Here is a 5,000-nt window from a genome sequence, read left to right as displayed (position 1 = left end):
CTCTTCAACGGGGGTATTCTGCACATCCTGCCATGCCTTCTGGTCTCATGTGCTGTTATTTCTGTGTGCAGGTTTGGAACCAGCCCCTCTACTATTTTCCATGTGTAAATTATTACGTATCTCTTCCGCCTGCGCTCAAGAGAATACAGGTTTAAGCTCTTTAGTCGGTCCCAATAGTTTGGATGTTTTACTGAGTGGATTCTAGCAGTAAAGGATCTCTGCACGCTCTCCAGGTCAGCAATTTCTCCAGCTTTGAAAGGGGCTGTCATTGTGCAACAGTATTCGACTCTAGAGAGCACTAGCGTCTTGAAAAGTATCATCATTGGTATAGCATCTCTAGTGTGAAAGGTTCTTGTTATCCAACCTGTCATTTTTCTTGCAGTTGTGACGGCTACTTTATTGTTTATTTAATTTATTTATTTATTTATGCATATACAAGAATGTACATAAGGAATGTGAGGATACAAATATGGTAATTACAGTCTTGTAAAGCCACTAGCACGCGCAGCGTTTCGGGCAGGTCGTTAATCTAAGAAAATTTTAAGGAGGTAAATACTTGCAAAATTTATAGACAAAAAATGATAACAGATTACATGAAATGAAAAAAAAAAAGAAGATGAGAGAAAATTGTAGGTACAGTATATTAAAGCACATAGGTAGCTAAGATTGATTGCAATGACAGCTTGAATGGTAGTTGACAAAAATTGGTAGTCACAATACAGCATATGGCTAGCACATAAAAGAAGACAGCAATGAACACAATGATAAGGTTGTTTGATATTACATAAAAATTAGGAGATTGGGTAACACTAGGTACAGAGCAAATTTAAAGCTCAGTGTAAGAAACTAAGAAGATGAAGTTAGGTACTTTTTGGTTTTGCATTTAAATAAGGCAAAAGTTTTACAGTTTTTCAATTCACTAGGGAGTGAGTTCCATAGACTAGGTCCCTTAATTTGCATAGAGTGTTTACACAGATTAAGTTTGACCCTGGGGATATCAAAGAGATATTTATTTCTGGTGTGGTGATAATGGGTCCTATTACATCTGTCCAGGGAGCGTTTCAGAGCATGGTTTGCATTTAAGAACAGGGTTTTGTAAATGTAGTTGACACAAGAGAATGTGTGGAGGGAGTTAATATTTAGCAAGTTTAGGGATTTAAACAAGGGAGCTGAGTGTTGTCTGAAAGCAGAGTTAGTTATTATTCTGATAGCAGATTTTTGCTGTGTGATGATGGGCTTAAGGTGGTTTGCAGTGGTAGACCCCCATGCACAGATACCATAATTAAGATAGGGGTAGATTAGTGCATAATATAGTGAGAGGAGAGCAGAGTTAGGAACATAATATCTGATTTTGGAGAGTATACCAACTGTCTTAGAGACTTTCTTAGTTATGTGTTGAATGTGGGTGCTGAAGTTGAGTCTCTTGTCTAGGAATAGGCCAAGAAACTTGCCATCATTTTTATTACTGATGTTAATGTTGTCTATCTGTAGCTGAATTGCATTTGATGATTTGCTTCCAAATAAGATGTAGCAAGTCTTTTCGATGTTTAATGTTAGTTTGTTCGTTGACATCCATAAGTGGACTTTTTTTAATTCATTATTCACAACATTATTTAGTGTATGTGGGTAGATAAGGGTAGTATCGTCAGCAAACAATATAGGTTTGAGAATATTAGAGACATTAGGCAGATCGTTTATATATATAAGAAATAGAAGAGGTCCTAAGATGCTGCCCTGTGGCACTCCAACGGTAATTGGTAGAGTGGAAGAAGTTGTATCATTGATGGTTACATATTGGTGTCTGTCACTAAGATAGGATCGGATGTAGTCAAGGGCAAGGCCTCGGATTCCATAATGCTGGAGTTTAAGTAAGAGGTAGTTGTGATTAACAGTATCAAAGGCTTTTCTTAGGTCAATGAAGAGTCCAATCGGAAACTCATTTTTGTCAAGGGCTGAGTAGATAATGTCAAGGAGACTAATGATTGCATCGTTGGTGCTCTTTTGGGACCGGAAGCCAAACTGGCAGGGGCCGAGTATGTCGAATTTTACGAGGTAGGAATAGAGCTGTTTGTAAATAATTTTTTCAAATATTTTTGATAGAATGGGTAGATTTGATATTGGTCTATAATTGTTTATGTCCGCCGGATTGCCTCCTTTATGGACTGGCGTTACTCTTGCTTTCTTGATTGTGTTCTTTAAATGTAAGGTCTTCTGACATCAGTACACCCAAATCCTTTACATTGCCTTTCTGTTCAATGTTATGATTTGACTGAGTTTTGTACGTGGTATCCGTTTTTATATTTTCATTTTTTCCGTAGCGCATGAGCTGAAACTTATCTTCGTTAAACACCATGTTATTTTCTGTAGCAGCATCCATAGAAAGACCTGATTTACATCTGATTGGAGGTTTGCTGTGTCCTCTATGTTGTCTACTCTCATAAAAATCCTAATGTCATCAGCAAAGGATCATACAATACTATAGGTTGTGTCCTTGTCTATGTCCGATATCAGGATGAGAAAAAGTACTGGAGCAAGCACAGTACTCTGGGGGACTGAGCTCTTTACGGTTGATGGTCCGGATTTTATTTTGTTGACTATTACACATTGGGTTCTATTAGTCAGGAAATTGTAGATCCATCTGCCTATTTTTCCAGTAATTCCTTTTGAACGCATTTTATGTGCAACAACACCATGGTCACATTTGTCAAAGGCTTTTGCGACATCTGTGTAAATTACATCAGCGTTTTGTTTGTCTTCCAAGGCATCTAATGCCATGTCATAGTGGTCCAGCAACTGTGACAGGCAAGAGCACCCTGTTCTGAAACCGTGTTGTCCGGGGTTATGGAGATGCTGTGATTCCATGTATTTTGTGATCTTATTTCTTAGCACTCAAAGATTTTTATGATGTGCGATGTTAGTGCTATTGGTCTGTAATATTTTGCCTCTGCCTTATTTCCTCCTTTATGGAGCGGTGCTATCTCTGCCGTTTTTAATATGTCAGGGATAATGCCAGTATCTAGGCTTTGTCTCCAAAGAATGTGAAGGGCTTGCGATAGCGGTTTTTTACAGTTCTTGATGAATATAGAGTGCCAAGAGTCAGGGCCTGGTGCAGAGTGCATAGGCATACCGTCTATGGCTTCTTCAAAATCCAGTGGGGATAGGGTGACATCTGATATATGATTTGATGTTGGTATCATATCCATGAAAAATTCATTTGGGTTATCAATCTTCAGGCGATGAGTCACAATAACGTGGCTGAAGTATGTTGACCAGACCACACACTAGAAATTGAAGGGATGACGACGTTTCGGTCCGTCCTGGACCATTCTCAAGTCGATTGTCGATTCTCAAGTCGATTCACAATCGACTTGAGAATGGTCCAGGACGGACCGAAACGTCGTCGTCCCTTCAATTTCTAGTGTGTGGTCTGGTCAACATCATCAATCTTCAGTGTGTTCAGTGGCTCGCTGAAAACAGAGTCGTACTGATTCCTCAGTATTTCGCTCATTTCTTTGTTATCAGTGAAAGTTCCATCTCCCTTTCACAGGGGCCCAATACTAGATGTGGTTTTTTATCTTGATTTTGCATAGAAGAAATATTTTGGATTTCTCTCTATTTCACTCATGGCCTTTTGCTCTCTTTGCCTCTCCTGGGTTTTGTATGATTCTTGTAGCTTTAGTTCAATTGTTTCTATTTCTCTACCTAACCTTCTTCGCCATTCTTGAGATAGGGTGCGACTCAAGTTGTTCCACAATTCATTTTCTTTGCCTATAGAGGGATCGACGTTCCCGTTCCCTCTTTTTTTCTTAGGGGTATGCGGTTTGAACATATTTCTAGTGCTACCGAGCTTATTTTTTCCAGGCATTTTAGCTTTGATGTCCATAGGGAATGGAAAGGATGGGGGAGGTAGAGGGATGGGGAGATGAAATTCAGGAAGAGGATGCGGGTGTAGAGAGAGAGGAGGTTTGAAAGTTCGGTGGCCTGTCCACCATGGGTTGACATTTTTGTATGTGTTGTTTGTTTGCGTATGTGTTATGTTGGGTTGTCAGTACATTGGCTGGGGGGGCTAGTGTTTGTGACCTTGTTGGTGTCCTAAAGCACTAGAGCCGATGGAGTTGGCTGAAGGAGGCTAATCTTAGCAACATCAGGGTAGTTACACTTCTGATGCCACGACAAATGGTTTTTTGGTTTTATATTTTTTGTAGGAGTTTTATTTATTTATTTTTTTTATTTTTTTTTTTATTTATTTGTTTATTTTTTTTTTTCTTTATTCTTCATTTGGTGTAGATCGGGTCCGGGATGGGCCACTCATCTGGGTCGTCTGGCAGGCCGCTTAGTATTTGAGGTCTTGGGAAGGCCTCATCATGGATGTGTCTGATCACTTTTTGTTGGAGAGTGATTCTTCTGGTTCTGTGTGGTGGTTCGTGGATCTCGTAGTCGCTGGTGGTGTTTTCTGCTACGTAGGGATCTTCAGGGTCTGGGACATACATGTTCTTCATGCGCTACAGCTTGGTTCAGGTTTGCATTTTCTAGCCGTTCTTCCCAGCTTATTTCTGTGAGGTCTTTGTTTATTTGTTCCCAGTTTATCTGTTTATTATTGAAGTTGAATTTGCTGAAATCTCCTCCATCGGGAATCGGGACTGGATTTGAAGGTTTATTCCCCATGCTAGTTAGAACTTCAATTAAGTTGTGATCTGAGTAACGAGTATTTGTAATCATTATGTTCTGGATCAATTCATCATTATTAGTGAAAATGAGGTTCAGCGTGTTCTCCTTCCTAGTTGGTTCTACTATTTGCTGGTTTAAGGCAAACCCGTCGCACATCCGTAGCAGGTCATCTGCATGTGCCTATTCATTTAGGCTAATTCCTGGAATTCTCTGATACAACTGTATTAGCAATGGTCTTCCATTTCAGGTGCCATAGGTTGAAGTCCCCAAGCAGGATGATGTTTGGGGCTGGATTTGTGAAGTTTTCCAAGCAGTGCTCCATTTTCATTAGT

At 39.7% G+C, this 5,000-nt stretch overlaps 1 protein-coding gene across 1 annotated transcript in view; it reads right to left on the bottom strand.

The window, feature by feature from the left end:
- The window catches only part of LOC123749671 (uncharacterized), a 45,079-nt gene that overhangs the window by 2,303 nt on the left and 37,776 nt on the right, over positions 1 to 5,000 (bottom strand). The gene's annotated exons all lie outside the window — the stretch shown is intronic.

This window comes from Procambarus clarkii, chromosome 16 (assembly GCF_040958095.1).
Source record: "Procambarus clarkii isolate CNS0578487 chromosome 16, FALCON_Pclarkii_2.0, whole genome shotgun sequence".
Classification (NCBI taxonomy): Eukaryota; Metazoa; Arthropoda; class Malacostraca; order Decapoda; family Cambaridae; genus Procambarus; species Procambarus clarkii.
The sequence above is the reverse complement of the archived record's forward strand: the minus strand, read 5'-3'. Positions and strand labels throughout refer to the sequence as shown.